The sequence below is a fragment of the Heptranchias perlo genome, chromosome 36, assembly GCF_035084215.1.
Source record: "Heptranchias perlo isolate sHepPer1 chromosome 36, sHepPer1.hap1, whole genome shotgun sequence".
Taxonomy (NCBI): Eukaryota; Metazoa; Chordata; class Chondrichthyes; order Hexanchiformes; family Hexanchidae; genus Heptranchias; species Heptranchias perlo.
This window is the reverse complement of record NC_090360.1, coordinates 384,772-400,940: the sequence shown is the minus strand read 5'-3', so window position 1 is coordinate 400,940 and position 16,169 is coordinate 384,772. Positions and strand designations below refer to the sequence as shown.

The 16,169-nt window shown below is 52.1% G+C and overlaps 1 protein-coding gene and 1 long non-coding RNA gene across 2 annotated transcripts in view; one reads left to right on the top strand and one right to left on the bottom strand.

Moving 5' to 3' along the window:
• Positions 1–16,169, bottom strand: part of LOC137303908 (pro-neuregulin-3, membrane-bound isoform-like) — a 578,922-nt gene that overhangs the window by 340,476 nt on the left and 222,277 nt on the right. The window lies entirely within an intron of this gene.
• The window catches only part of LOC137303995 (uncharacterized), a 69,645-nt gene continuing 64,578 nt past the window's right edge, over positions 11,103–16,169 (top strand). The window contains exon 1 of the long non-coding RNA XR_010958500.1: positions 11,103–11,497. This is a non-coding gene — a long non-coding RNA (uncharacterized lncRNA). The remainder of the gene's footprint in view (positions 11,498–16,169) is intronic.

The following is a 16,169-nucleotide window of genomic DNA, read 5'->3' as shown; positions in this document are numbered from 1 at the left end:
TCCCTATAGCCCTGTATCAATCCCAAACTAATCCCACTGCCCCACTCCCTCCCAAGAGCCCTGTATCAATCCCAAACTAATCCCACTGCCCCGCTCTCTCCCCATAGTCCTGTATCAATCCCAAACTAATCCCACTGCCCTGAGCTCTCCCTATAGCCCTGTATCAATCCCAAACTAATCCCACTGCCCCACTCTCTCCCTATAGCCCTGTATCAATCCCAAACTAATCCCACTGCCCCACTCTCTCCCTATAGCCCTGTATCAATCCCAAGTTGTATAAGACATTAGTTAGGCCACACTTGGAATACTGTGTACAGTTCTGGTCACCCTACTATAGAAAGGATATTATTAAACTAGAAAGAGTGCAGAAAAGATTTACTAGGATGCTACCGGGACTTGATGGTTTGACTTATAGGGAGAGGTTGGATAGACTGAGACTTTTTTCCCTGGAGAGTAGGAGGTTTAGGGGTGATCTTATAGAAGTCTATAAAATAATGAGGGGCATAGATAAGGTAGATAGTCAAAATCTTTTCCCAAAAGGTAGGGGAGTCAATAACGAGGGGGCATAGATTTAAGGTGAGAGGGGAGAGATACAAAAGGGTCCAGAGGGGCAATTTTTTCACTCAAAGGGTGGAACGAGCTGCCAGAGGCAGTAGTAGAGGCGGGTACAATTTTGTCTTTTAAAAAGCATTTGGACAGTTACATGGGTAAGATGGGTATAGAGGGATATGGGCCAAGTGCAGGCAATTGGGACTAGCTTAGTGGTATAAACTGGGCGACATGGACATGTTGGGCCGAAGGGCCTGTTTCCATGTTGTAAACTTCTATGATTCTATGATTCTAAACTAATCCCACTGCCCCACTCTCTCCCCATAGCCCTGTATCAATCTCAAAGTAATCCCACTGTCCCACTCTCTCCCTATAGCCCTGTATCAATCCCACACTAATCCCATTGCCCCACTCTCTCCCCATAGCCCTGTATCAATCCCAAACTAATCCCATTGCCCCACTCTCTCCCCATAGCCCTGTATCAATCCCAAACTAATCCCATTGCCCCACTCTCTCCCTATAGCCCTGTATCAATCCCAAACTAATCCCATTGCCCCACTCTCTCCCCATAGCCCTGTATCAATCCCAAACTAATCCCACTGCCCCACTCTCTCCCTATAGCCCTGTATCAATCCCACACTAATCCCATTGCCCCACTCTCTCCCCATAGCCCTGTATCAATCCCAAACTAATCCCATTGCCCCACTCTCTCCCCATAGCCCTGTATCAATCCCAAACTAATCCCATTGCCCCACTCTCTCCCTATAGCCCTGTATCAATCCCAAACTAATCCCATTGCCCCACTCTCTCCCCATAGCCCTGTATCAATCCCAAACTAATCCCACTGCCCCACTCTCTCCCCATAGCCCTGTATCAATCCCAAACTAATCCCATTGCCCCACTCTCTCCCCATAGCCCTGTATCAATCCCAAACTAATCCAACTGCCCCACTCTCTCCCTATAGCCCTGTATCAATCCCAAACTAATCCCACTGCCCCACTCTCTCCCTATAGCCCTGTATCAATCCCAAACTAATCCCACTGCCCCACTCTCTCCCTATAGCCCTGTATCAATCCCAAACTAATCCCACTGCCCCACTCTCTCCCTATAGCCCTGTATCAATCCCACACTAATCCCACTGCCCCACTCTCTCCCCATAGCCCTGTATCAATCCCAAACTAATCCCACTGCCCCACTCTCTCCCTATAGCCCTGTATCAATCCCACACTAATCCCACTGCCCCACTCTCTCCCCATAGCCCTGTATCAATCCCAAACTAATCCCATTGCCCCACTCTCTCCCCATAGCCCTGTATCAATCCCACACTAATCCCACTGCCCCACTCTCTCCCCATAGCCCTGTATCAATCCCACACTAATCCCACTGCCCCGCTCTCTCCCCATAGCCCTGTATCAATCCCACACTAATCCCACTGCCCCACTCTCTCCCCATAGCCCTGTATCAATCCCACACTAATCCCACTGCCCCGCTCTCTCCCCATAGCCCTGTATCAATCCCACACTAATCCCACTGCCCCACTCTCTCCCCATAGCCCTGTATCAATCCCAAACTAATCCCACTGCCCTGCGCTCTCCCCATAGCCCTGTATCAATCCCAAACTAATCCCACTGCCCCGCTCTCTCCCTATAGCCCTGTATCAATCCCACACTAATCCCACTGCCCCACTCTCTCCCCATAGCCCTGTATCAATCCCACACTAATCCCACTGCCCCACTCTCTCCCCATAGCCCTGTATCAATCCCACACTAATCCCACTGCCCCACTCTCTCCCCATAGCCCTGTATCAATCCCACACTAATCCCACTGCCCCACTCTCTCCCCATAGCCCTGTATCAATCCCACACTAATCCCACTGCCCCACTCTCTCCCCATAGCCCTGTATCAATCCCACACTAATCCCACTGCCCCACTCTCTCCCCATAGCCCTGTATCAATCCCACACTAATCCCACTGCCCCACTCTCTCCCCATAGCCCTGTATCAATCCCACACTAATCCCACTGCCCTGCGCTCTCCCCATAGCCCTGTATCAATCCCACACTAATCCCACTGCCCTGCGCTCTCCCCACTGCCTTTGATGTTCCTCTCCTCCAAATAGTTATGGAATTTCCTCTTCTCCAAATCAGTCTGTGCTCCATTCACCTTCTGTATAAATAAGATTGCCGAACTCTTCTCTCTCTAGGTCACATTTTTAAATCGATGGCCCCTCATCATTGACTCCCAACCATAGGAAATGGTCTTTCCTTATTCACCCTATCAAAACCTCCATTACTCTCCTCTTAGCCTTCTCTGCTCCAATAGAAACAGTTCCAGTTTCTCAAGTCCCTCCTGATAACGATAGTTTCCCATTGCTGGCGTCACCCTGGTGAATCTACACTCAACACTCTCGATGGCTTTAATGTCCATTCTATAATGGGGCCCAAAACTGTACACAGGCCCCGATTTTAGAACGGAAGCAGGGGTAAATGGACACGTGGGTAACCCGACCAATAAAATATGTCCGTTTTGCACGCAATCGCAAATGAATTGATGCCACTTAACGTGGCTTCCAGGTTTCCGGTCTGAAAGCTGCACAGCGGGCAGACTGCGCACCCGCATCACAGGCTGTCAGCTGCAGTGGCTCTATTTAAAGGGCCATTGCTCCGATGGTTTTTGCTGCAGGATAGACCAGAAAACTCACAATATGGAGCAGCACCGGGGCAAGACTGCTCCGAGATTTAACGATGCCTCACTGCAGCAGCTACTGGCCGGGGTGAGGAGGAGGAGGAGGAGGGAAGTCTTTTACCCCGCGGATGGGAGGAAGTGTCCTGCCTCTGCCACCAAGAAGGCCAGTCTTGAGGTGGCAGAGGAGGTCAGCAGCAGCATCAGCATCTCCCGCACCTGGGTCCAGTGCAGGAAGTGCTTCAATGACCTCACTAGGTCAGCAAAAGTGAGTACACTTATTGATTCTTCTACACTCCGTGTTCCACATCACTGCCCCCACCCCCCAACTCATTCGGCACTGCTAAGACTACTCCATCACATCACACCCACTTAAAGCTCATCCTCAACTTACCTGCACTTCCTCAGCACTTCCTCACCTCCCCATTAGTCACCCCACCACTACCACTCACCCTAATCCCACCCAGTGTGATGGCTCTGTCTCAATCTCACTCTCTGATGCACCTCTTTCACGGTCAGCCTCACCCAACGCAATGCATTCATCAGTTGACCACTTCACCATCACTCACTCACACGTCTGTACTTTCTCCCCTTCTAGGAGAAGAGAGTGCAAAATGCACGAGAGAGGGAGAGGACTGGAGGGGGGGCCACAACAAGTAGTGGTCCTCACAGATGTGGAGCAGGAGGCACTGGAAATCAGCCGTACCCTCGAGTGCCTGTCCATTGGGGACGCTGAGACTGGCACCCCACAAATATCTGGTGACACAACTTTAACATTCATCACACACAATATGAATTGATGTTAACAATCCTTGCCATCTTCAACACCTCAGTATGTTCATCACAACAATGACACAACTGTGATGATGCTTAATATTGCCTTTTTTTCTTACAGGCCCTTCAACGACCGCAGTGACGGCAGAGGGCGTTTCCTCAGAGGACCTGCCGGCATCCGAGGGGGCACCATCGCTTCATAGCAAGCCATCCACCAGCGCAGATACTCACGCCTTAGTGGGTCCTAGTAGTGAGTTAGTTGGGTTTGCCACAACACACAAGTGAGCACGAGCAGACACTGGTGGCAGGGGCAGCTGTGGAGAGTCCACATCAGTGGGAGCACTCCTCTCCAGGCTCTGCTCAGCTGGACGCAGATGCTGAACCCTGGGGGCCATCCTTTAAAAGGAGAATGATCGAGGGTTAGCATCACATTTGCGAGGTACTGGAACAGGTCCCACGCACACTCTCCACAATCGCGCAGAGGATGGAGGAGTCCAACTCCTGCATGAGTGGAATGGTGGCACAGGTACGGGAGGGAATCTCTGAGATACTGTCACAGGGACGTGAGCAACTGTCTGAGATGGTGTCGCAGGTAAGTGCAGGAACGTCTGCGATGGAGAGAAGGCTAGCCTCTGTTGAGCTTCAAGCACGGCTCACAATTGAGTCCATTCAGGCCCTAACAACAGTCATTCGGACTTAGGGTGAACAACATTCTGCCACCTTAAACAGGCAGACAGATACTTTACAACTGGGCTTCCAAGGCATCAGACATGTCTTCCAAACTGTTGCTCGGCAGGTTGGAAGGAGTGATGTGGGCCTGGCCCAGGGGAGGGATGATGGTGAAAGGGGACATGGAAGTGGGGACACCACTCAAAGTGCTCCCACGTCTCACCGTTGCCCCCCTCTCAACCAGTACCCACAATGCTGCCTCCTCTCCAGGTGGCCGAGTCTGCCCCTGCACAGGTGCAAATGGAGCAGTCTTTGGAGGGGCCCTCACGGGCACCGAAACCCAGAGAGCATCGGCCCAAAGCATCAAATCCATCAGGCCATGAATAAGAGCAACCTGTCACTACCTCAGCTGCAGCCACAGGGGATGCACCACGTAGGAGTGGTAGGAAGAGGAAGCCTAAGGATTTGTGAGCACAAAGGGAATGCACAAAGGTGTCTGACAGATGGTCATGTTTTTCATTTATATTTGGTTTCTGTTAAAGTCACATTAAATGTTATTCTCACCACTACTGTCACGTCTTGCCCATACTTGACTGACTTTTGTGATAGGGCCCTTTCATGAGCTTCACCGTGAACGGCGACACTTGATGCCGCCCATTGGGTCACTTTACAGTGAGGGGTGGGGTGAGGGGGTGCTGGTCTTTCCAGGTGGTGAGGACTGGACTCTTCACACTTTCTAATGTTAGGAGAACCGTTCATATATCAGTGATTCCCTGGCCTCACTAGCAGCCAGGTGAGCTGCTGCTGTACCCATCATTTCCTCCTCCGCCTCCGCCTCCTCCTCCTCCTCCTCGTCCTCCTCCTCCTCCTCCTCCTCCTCCTTCTCCGCCTCCTCCTCCTCAATGTGGATGGTAGATGTGGATGGGGCCTCCTCAAGTGGCACCCCTCTCTGTTGTGCCATGTTGTGCAGGACACAACACACGACTATAATGTGTCCCACTCTGTCTGGTGCGTAGTGAAGCTCTCCCCCAGAGCAATCAATGCACCTAAATCACATCTTGAGCAGCCCTATAACATGCTCAATTGTAGACCTGGTGACAATGTGGCTGTCGTTATATCGACGCTGTTGCTTGGTGATGGGGTTCCTCAGAGGTGTCATGAGCCACATGTGCAGGGGTATCCCTTGCCCCGAGGAGGATGTTCGTTGCGTGGAAGAGGGGCGGGATGTTTTACCAATCATTTTCCAAACTTCACTGGATACAGACGTAGTGCTGGAGGATTGGAGGACTGCTAACGTTGTACCGTTGTTTAAAAAGGGAGTGAAGGATGGACCGAGTAATTACAGGCCAATCAGTCTAACCTCGGTGGTGGGCAAATTATTGGAATCAATTCTGAAGGACAGGATAAACTGTCACTTAAAAAGGCACGGACTAATCAAGGACAGTCAGCATGGATTTGTTAAGGGGAGGTCATGTCTGACTAACTTGATTGAATTTTTCGAGGAGGTGACAAGGAGGATCGATGAGGGTAGCTTAATTGATGTAGTCCACATGGATTTTAGCAAGGCTTTTGACAAGGTCCCACATGGCAGATTGGTCAAAAAAGTAAAAGCCCATGGGATCCAAGGGAAAGTGGCAAATTGGATCCAAAATTGGCTCAGTGGCAGGAAGCAAAGGGTAATGGTCGATGGGTGTTTTTTTGTGACTGGAAGGCTGTTTCCAGTGGGGTTCCACAGGGCTCGGTACTAGGTCCTTTGCTTTTTGTGGTATATATTAACGATTTAGACTTAAACATAGGGGGCATGATTAAGAAATTTGCAGATTACACAAAGATAGGCCGTGTGGTTGATAGTGAGGAGGAAAGCTGTAGACTGCAGGAAGATATCAATGGACTGGTCAGGTGGGCAGAAAAGTGACAAATGGAGTTCAATCCAGAGAAGTGTGAGTTAATGCATCTGGGGAGAGCAAACAAGGCAAGGGAATATACAATAAATGGGAGGATACTGAGAGGTGTAGAGGAAGTGAGGGACCTTGGAGTGCATGTCCACAGATCCCTGAAGGTAGCAGGACAGGTAGATAAGGTGGTTAAAAAGGCATACGGGATACTTTCCTTTACTAGCCGAGGCATTGAATATAAAAGCAGGGATGTTATGCTGGAACTGTATAAAACACTAGTTAGGCCACAGCTTGAGTACTGTGTACAGTTCTGGTCACCACATTACAGGAAAGATGTGATTGCACTAGAGAGGGTACAGAGGAGATTTACGAGGATGTTGCCAGGACTGGAGAATTTTAGCTATGAGGAAAGATTGGATAGGCTGGGGTTGTTTTCCTTGGAACAGAGGAGGCTGAGGGGAGATTTAATTGAGGTGTATAAAATTATGAGCGGCCTGGATAGAGTGGATAGGGAGGACCTATTTCCCTTAGCGGAGGGGTCAATAACCAGGGGGCATAGATTTAAAGTGATTGGTAGAAGGATTAGAGCGGAAATGAGGAAAATGTTTTCACCCAGAGGGTGGGGGGGTCTGGAACTCACTGCCTGAGAGGGTGGGAGAGGCAGAAACCCTCAACTCATTTAAAAAATACCTGGATGTGACCCTGAAGAGCCGTGACCTGCAGGGCTACGGACCAAATGCGGGAAAGTGGGATTAGGCTGGGTGGCTCGTTTCTCAGCCGGCGCGGACACGAGGGGCTGAATGGCCTCCTTCTGTGCCGTAAATTTTCTATGATTCTCTGATTCCATGTTGGATTCCCTCAGAATGAAGGAATTGTGGCAGCTGCCAGGGAATCTGGCGCACATGTGAAGGAATCTTTTGCGGTGATCACAAACGAGCTGAGCATTGATGGAGTGAAAGCCCTTTCTGTTGATGAACAGCATTGGCTCGTGTGGAGGTGCTCGTATTGTTATATGGCTGCAATTGGTTGCACCCATATACTGCGAGGCTCTGCGACACAAGCTGTCGGTGACCTGCCTTATGCACTTGTGTGCAGATGACTGAGAGTCCCCGGTGCCACCCTGGAATGATCCGGTGGCGAAGAAATTGAGGGCAGTGGTGACTTTAACTGCGACATGTAATGAGATGCCGCTCGGCCCAGGCAGTAGCTGCTCGGCATGAAGGAGGCTGCAGATGACTGCGAACACCTGGCGATAGAATGCCTCCGTGTGCACTGCTCCTCAGAGAGGCCCAGGAAGCTGAGCCTCGGTCTCTAGATCCTATGGCGAGGGTAGTGCCTCCTGCGATGCCGCTCCCTCTGTTGCTGCCCTCTGTGCTCTTGTGTATGTGCATGTGGCACAGCACTGTGTTATGGAGCTGCGAGTGGTGGAAGTGCATGCCGTGCCAGGCGAGGACGGTGATGTTGTTCGTCCTCGGATGGACTGGTGAATGCAGCCATGGCACCGCCCCATCCTGATGGTGTCAGTTTGAGGGGGTCCGAAAAGTTGTTAAATATGTGTGAACAGAAGAATTCTGAGTGGAAACTAAGAATTTTCAGTGAAAACAGAAAGATCTCGCAGCCAAATGTTTGTCTGAAAGAACTGAGTGCCCTGCTGCAATAACTCACCTTTTATTCCCATCCATCAAACAAGCATTTGAATGGCCAACTGGCTGCTGGCAGAAACACGTCTCTTGCAACATGGAGTGTTTCCCACGGCACGGGAAACATGCTGAGGATGTATGAAAATCGCACCCCTGCTTCAATGTGCACAAAATTAATACCTTCAAGTACTTCAACTCTCGAAATAACTCTCTTAAGCATCATCCCGCTGGCTTTAATTGCCGGTGGGACTTCTGCATTTGTGAGGCGGTGCATCCAGACACGTCAGTGGGGATTCCGGGGGTCTGTGGGTTGGAGCCGGGTTCCGAACCCGCTCAGGATTTCCCCGATTTTCGGAGCCCCCGCCCCAAGTGCACCTGTAACTTCATTCCAAAATCGGGGCCACAGTCTCTACCTCTGGACTCACCTGAGTTTTGTACAAATTGATCATTTACCTCTTTCCTCTTGTACTTTATGCCCCCATTTATAAAGCCTAAAATTCTATTGGCCTTTTTTTATGACTTTATCGACCTTCACTTGCACATTCAGAGAATTATGTATTTTGAGATTGTGCACCCTGTGCCCAAATCCAAATCATCTCTATACTGAGAACAAAAATAGACCCAACCCTGACCCCTGGGCCACCACTCCCCAACCCTGATCCCCTGGGGTCACCACTCCCAACCCTGACCCCTGGGGTCACCACTCCCAACCCTGACCCCTGGGGTCACCACTCCCAACCCTGACCCCTGGGGTCACCACTCCCAACCCTGACCCCTGGGGTCACCACTTCCAGTACTGATCCCCTGGGGTCACCACTCCCAACCCTGACCCCTGGGGTCACCACTCCCAACCCTGATCCCTTGGGGTCACCACTCCCAGTATTGATCCCCTGGGGTTACCACTCCCAACCCTGACCCCTGGGGTCACCACTCCCAACCCTGACCCCTGGGGTCACCACTCCCAACCCTGACCCCTGGGGTCACCACTCCCAGTACTGATCCCCTGGGGTCACCATTCCCAACCCTAACTCCTGGGGTCACCACTCCCAACCCTGACCCCTGGGGTCACCACTCCCAACCCTGACCCCTGGGGTCACCACTCCTAGTACTGATCCCCTGGGGTCACCATTCCCAACCCTGACCCCTGGAGTCACCACTCCTAGTACTGATCCCCTGGGGTCACCACTCCCAACCCTGACCCCTGGGGTCACCACTCCCAACCCTGACCCCTGGGGTCACCACTCCTAGTACTGATCCCCTGGGGTCACCATTCCCAACCCTGACCCCTGGAGTCACCACTTCCAACCCTGACCCCTGGGGTCACCACTCCCAACCCTGACCCCTGGGGTCACCACTCCTAGTACTGATCCCCTGGGGTCACCATTCCCAACCCTGACCCCTGGAGTCACCACTTCCAACCCTGACCCCTGGGGTCACCACTCCCAGAACTGATCCCCTGGGGTCACCATTCCCAACCCTGACTCCTGGGGTCACCACTCCCAAACCTGACCCCTGGGGTCACCACTCCCAACCCTGACCCCTGGGATCACCACTCCCAACACTTATCCAATTTGAGCAACACTTATTTACATTAACTCTGTTTCCTGTCTGTACTGGAGCACCCCCCACCCCCAAATCAGGACCCTGCATCAGCAACAGGAGCAGTGGCCTGAAGCCAGTTGCAAGAGACAGTCTTGCCAATCTGAGCCAGGAACGTTCTCTGGGAACCAGCGCTTCTACAACTCACTTCTAGTTCCTCTTTGCCTTTTCTACATTTTTTGGAGGTTTCTGCATTCTTCCCAGAGATTCTTCTCCCCTTTCTCCCAAAGGACTTTATTAGACAATATGAAGTGAACGGCTTTATGAAGGAATTGTATGGACATTGAAGGATGAAGATGTTGGTGAGACTTACTCTTTAAAGGGGACCCCAATAATGAGCTTTCCTCATTGAAGGGACCCCAAAATTATGACTCTGTCTTTGCATTGTCTGAAAAACTCATTCTTGTTCCCTTCACCGAAAGAAAGACTTGCATTTTTATAATGCCTTTCATGACCTCAGGATGTCCCACTTTACAGCCAATGAAGTACTTTTGAAGCGTAGTCACTGTTGTAATGTAGGAAACAACATTTGAAATGACATTTGAAGGAGCCTCTGTGCTCTGCTCATATCTCAGCCTCCGCTGACATGACAAAAGTTCCGCAAGATTGCACACACTGACCTCTGTGAACTTTCCCCAGCAACTGTCTGATGCTTAAATCGTTTCTGTTATATATTTCCAGATATTGGAAGACAATAGAGAGACCTCTACCTGATTGAATTCAAGGTCAAACTGCTTAAACATCTCAACCCAGTTCTTGACAGTCAGTGAGCTGCATGAGAATTCTGCAGTGTCTGCAGTCTGAATTCAGACAAAGCAACTCCTGACAAGCATACCCTCCTCTACTTAAACAAAAGTACTCAAGTTTCCCAATGGCCTTGTATGAACCTGAGCCACAGAAACCAGAAGATCCGAATTTCAATCGTCAGTCTGTGCTGATCTACCCAATGCAGCAGTAATGGTCCTACAATTAGCTTGAGTGGCCTGGGCTAGTGAGAGGTAAATCGCTGGGCAGGAGAGGATAAAATTGGTAGAAAAAATTGTTTCAACCAATAGAAAGACACATTAAAAAAGGTGTTAATGGTTGATATCTAGAATCATTTAATAACTATTCTTTGTGACTGATTCTCTGAGAAGTACTGATGCCAAGAATCAGTTGATGGAAACTTGCTGTGTGATGGACAATAAGTAGCTGACACTGAGAAATAACTCACTACACACTTACCAACAAAGCACTGCCATTGGTTTGCTGCTATATGCACACTTTAGAATGTCTTTTTATGCTAAGAATCCCAGGGAAGGACAAACACCTGCTGTGCTGCACAGCCCAAGGTTGAAGAGATTAGGTGCAAAGTTGAGTTACACTAATAATTAGTTGACATTAAGCTTGGGTCTGAAGGCCTGTTGTAAGAGAGACCAGAGGCTGCAGTAGGTAAATAAGTCCTGAGAAAGAATGAGTTAGTGTAGGAGAATATGCTGAGTTTTGATTCCAACTCCATTGGGGTGTGTGTAGGGCAATGCATTGCAGCTTAGACGGAAGGAGACAGGAAAACTTAGAGGAGAAATGGCCACAGTGAAGTCAGCAGTTTGTGGATTCGAGCCACGTTTCCTACATCACAACAATGACCACATTTCCAAGTACTTCATTGGCTGTAACGCGCTTTGGGACGTCCTGAGGTCATGAAATAAATGTAAGTGCGTTCTTTCTTTCATCAATAAAAGAGAGAGAGACAAGAAAGGTTATGACAGAAAGGCTGGATACCAGAGGTGAGAGAGATCACCGATCAGACAAAAAGCTTTTTGCTGTTTCTTCTCCAGCTTTGCTGTGACCCTTGAGCGCAGAAGGAGGGAGGGAAGGAAGGAGGGAGGGAGGGGAGGAAGGAAGGAAGGAGGGGAGGGAGGAGGGAAGGAGGGGAGGAAGGAAGGAAGGAGGGGAGGGAGGAGGGAAGGGAGGGAGGGAGGGAGGAAGGAGGGGAGGGAGGAGGGGAGGGAGGAGGGAAGGAAGGGAGGGAGGGGAGGAAGGAAGGAAGGAGGGGAGGAAGAGGAAGGGAGGGAGGAGGGAAGGGAGGGAGGGAGGAGGGAAGGGAGGGAGGGACGGGAGGGAGGGAGGGAGGAGGGAAGGAAGGGAGGGAGGGAGGGAGGGAAGGGAGGGAGGGAGGCGGGGAGGGAGGAGGGGGAAGGAAGGGAGGGCCAGGGAGGAAGCGATGTGAGTCGAGTGAGTCAGGGCTACCGTGCTAAGCAATGACCAATGCTTTAATATTAGAGCAAGCTGACAAAATTAATCCAAGCAAAGTGTCCACTGTGGTAGAGGGTTATCAGGGGAAGCTATTGAAGAGTTCAGTGCTTGAGTGTGAGGGACAATTGGATGTTGTGGAAAAATGGATTAAAGCATTGGGTGAGGTGAGGTGTCCCCTCTGCTTTTCTGACAATTGATTGTGGTTCATTTCCCACTCCCTTCGCTCCAGGGATCAGGTTTTGGAGCCTTTTCTGTATCTAAAAAATCTTACTTTGTTAAACACAATAAACACACATATATAAAATATATCTAATATCTATATCTCTCTATAATAGTATGTTGCACATAGTCTGCTTCACTCCAGTATGCGTCACATTTTAAGGATTGGCCCGGATATCATATTGATAACTGAACGGTGCGGGGGGGTGGGGGGAGGGGTCGGTGCGGGGGGGTGGGGGGAGGGGTCGGTGCGGGGGGGGGGGGAGGGGTCGGTGCGGGGGGGGTGGGGGTCAGTGCGGGGGGGGGGGGAAGGGTCGGTGCGGGGGGGGGGGAGGGGTCGGTGCGGGGGGGGGGGGGGGGGAGGGGTCGGTGCGGGGGGGGGGGGGGGGGGAGGGGTCGGTGCGGGGGGAGGGGTCGGTGCGGGGGGGGGGGTCGGTGCGGGGGGTGGGGGAAGGGTCGGTGCAGGGGGAGGGGGAGGGGGAGGGTCGGCAGGGGGTGTCTGTGTGGGGGGGAGGGGGGGGAGGCACTGGGGGTCGGCGCAGGGGGAGGGGTCGGCGGGGGGGTCTGTGTGGGGGGGAGGGGGTTGGCGCGGGGGAGGGGTCTGTGTGGGGGGGAGGGGGTTGGCGCGGGGGAGGGGTCTGTGTGGGGGGGAGGGGGTTGGCGTGGGGGAGGGGGAGGTGTGGGGGGGAGGGGGTTGGCGCGGGGGAGGGGGAGGTGTGGGGGGGGTGGGGGGTTGGCGCGGGGGAGGGGTCTGTGTGGGGGGGAGGGGGGTTGGCGCGGGGAGGGGTCTGTGTGGGGGGGGAGGGGGTTGGCGCGGGGGAGGGGTCTGTGTGGGGGGGAGGGGGTTGGCGCGGGGGAGGGGGAGGTGTGGGGGGGAGGGGGTTGGCGCGGGGGAGGGGTCGGTGTGGGGGGGAGGGGGTTGGCGCGGGGGAGGGGTCTGTGTGGGGGGGAGGGGGTTGGCGCGGGGGAGGGGGAGGGGTCTGTGTGGGGGGGAGGGGGTTGGCGCGGGGGAGGGGGAGGTGTGGGGGGGTGGGGGGTAGTGAGGCGGTGCCCAGAGGGATTAATGGGGAGGAAGGCAGTTACCTCGCTCTTAATACCAGGTGATTCAAGTTAAAATGGACCCCACTCTCTTACTTGCTGTGTTGTATCACTCTGTGTGTGTTATTCATTTCCTTTCTTTTTTTTTCTTTTTCTGTGTCTTTCTCTCCGTCTATATGCATCTCTCAGCCCCCTCTCCCGCTCGGCCCCCTCTCCCGCTCGGCCCCCTCTCCCGCTCGGCCCCCTCTCCCGCTCGGCCCCCTCTCCCGCTCGGCCCCCTCTCCCGCTCGGCCCCCTCTCCCGCTCAGTCCCTCAGCCTCTCTAACCCGTTCAGTGTCTCATTTTTTGAATGTCTCGCTCAGTTTCTGTCTGTGTCTCTCTGTCTAAAGTGCACACGTTAACTGATACAGCAGTGTTGCTACCCTTTGTATATTTATAAATAGCTTCGAACTCTAACCTTGGTGTTGCTATTTCTGAGGCTGAATTGACAGCACTTCGTGCGATGGTAGTAAAGATACCAGATTGTTTGTAACGGGGAGTTGGGTTCTCAGATCAGTAGCTTTATCATTCTCTTTGTCCTTGAGGAAGGACAAATAATACAAGGGATGAGATTCTTCACATGTATTTAAAATAATACTCCTGTGTCCCTCGGTGCAAGTCACTGATAGTGAATTAACTGAAAATTGTAGCTCCAAATTTACAGAGGCAATCTTGGGAGTTACAGGTCACCGAACAGTCAAAATGCTGCCTGAATCATTCAGATATTGAACTAAAATTCTGTGTCTGCATCACATTGTGATTTATTCATTCACTCCTTTCACTGCTTGAGCCCCAATCAGTCCAGCCCACTCCCCCGATACAGCGGAAGGCAACTGGGAAAGAAAGTGAGGGATAAGAAAAAATCCTGCCTGTCTCTCTGCTCCCGATCGGGATGCCCTCGGGAAGGGACAGATATGTTTTGCCAACATTTTGTACCAAGAATAGAAATGGAAAACTATATATTCTCTTTCTCACTGACCTCACTGTGACCCCTCCCTCTGATTTTATTTTTCATTTTACTTGTCTAATTCCAAAATCAAAATGCACTGACTCTTGGGGCTCAATATTAGCAGGGCGGCAGGTTCTCAGCGTGGGTAATGCGCCCGGTGAAATCAGTCTGCTCCGTATGCACTCGCAGGCTGATTGGATCCACTTACCTGTTCTTCCGGGTTTCGTGCTGGAAAGCTGCGCAGCGGGCGGACTGCGCACCCACATCATAGGCTGTCAGCTGGAGGAGCTCCATTTAAAGGGGCAGTCCTCCACTGACTGATGCTGTAGAAAATAGGAAAAATTACAGCATGGAGCAGCCCAGGGGGAAGGCTCTTATTGGATGGGGTGAGGAGGAGGGGGAGGACAGAGATCATCCCCCCCCCCGGCGGGCGGGAGGAAGCGGCCTGTCTCTGCCACCAAGGAGGCCTGGCTCGAGGTGGCAGAGGAGGCCACCAGCACCACCAACATATCGCCCACCTGCAAACAGTGCAGGAGGCGCTTCAATGACCTAAGTAGGTCAGCCAAAGTGAGTACACTTACTCATTCCCCTACACTCCGTCTGCCACATCACTGCCCCCACTCCACATCTCCTTCTGCACTGCCAACACTACTGTATCACATCACTCCTCACACCCACTCAAGGCTCATCCTCATCTTACCTGCACTTACTCACCTCGCCAGTACTCATCCCACCACTACCACTCAACCCAATCCTCATACAATCTCATGGCTCTATCTCATACTCACCCTCTCATGCATCTCTTTCACGGTCAGCCTCACTCAACCTGCCACTACCTGTGCTGCAGCTACAGGGCATGCATCACATATGTGCAGTAGGAAGCGTAAGGCAAATGTGTTGTGAGCATGAAGGGGATGCACAAGGGTGTTTGAGGGTTTGTCATGGTTTTTACCGATATTTAATTTCTGATCAACTCACATTACATATTATATTGTCACCACTACTGCCACGTCTTTGCGAATCTTGTCTGGTTTGTGCAATAATGCCCTTTCCTGAGGATCATCATGAAGACCCACAACTGATGCCACCCATTGTGTCACTGCAGAGCGGGTGTAGGTGTATTTGCAGGGCTCTTTTGTGCAGACGACTGAGAGACGTCGGCGATGTCCCCGGTGGCACCCTGGAAGGATGCGGAGGAGAAGTTGTTGAGGGCAGTGGTGACTTTGACAGCAACAGGTAAGAAGATGGTGCTCGGGCCAGCCGGGAGCAGCTCGGCATGAAGGAGGCTGCAGATGTCCATGACTACACGTCGAGTGACTCTGACCCTCCGTGTGCACTGCTGCTCAGAGAGGTCCAGGAAGCTGAGCCTCGGTCTGTAGACCCTGTGGCGAGGGTGGTGCCCTCTGCGACGCATCTCTCTCTGTGGTTGCCCTCCCTCCTGCTGTGCAGGTGGATGTGTCACAGCACTGTGTTGTGGGGCTCCACGTGTCAGAGGTGGACGGCGTGGCCGGCAAGGCTGGTGATGCTGTTCGCCCTCCGACCCGGAAGATGTACATTTGAGGGGGTCCGCAAGGTAGGTAAATGTGTCTGGACACCGGGGTAAGTGTGCAAGATGGTGAATTTTATTGTTAGGAGGAGGGTGGTGGAGGCCAAACTTTGTCCAAAGTGACAGAGTGACCTCCTGCAATGAGTGAGGGTCTCCCCCCACCACCTGTCAAATGGACCTTTGCAGCTGCCACAGGCCGGTGTTTCCCCCAGTACGGGAAACACTCTCAGTTAATTTCAAAATCCCAGCCCTCCTAAAATATCAGGTCTGTAAACGACCTGAAGTACCTGTTCAATTACTTTAAGTGGCTTTAATTGCCGGCGGGAGTCCCACATG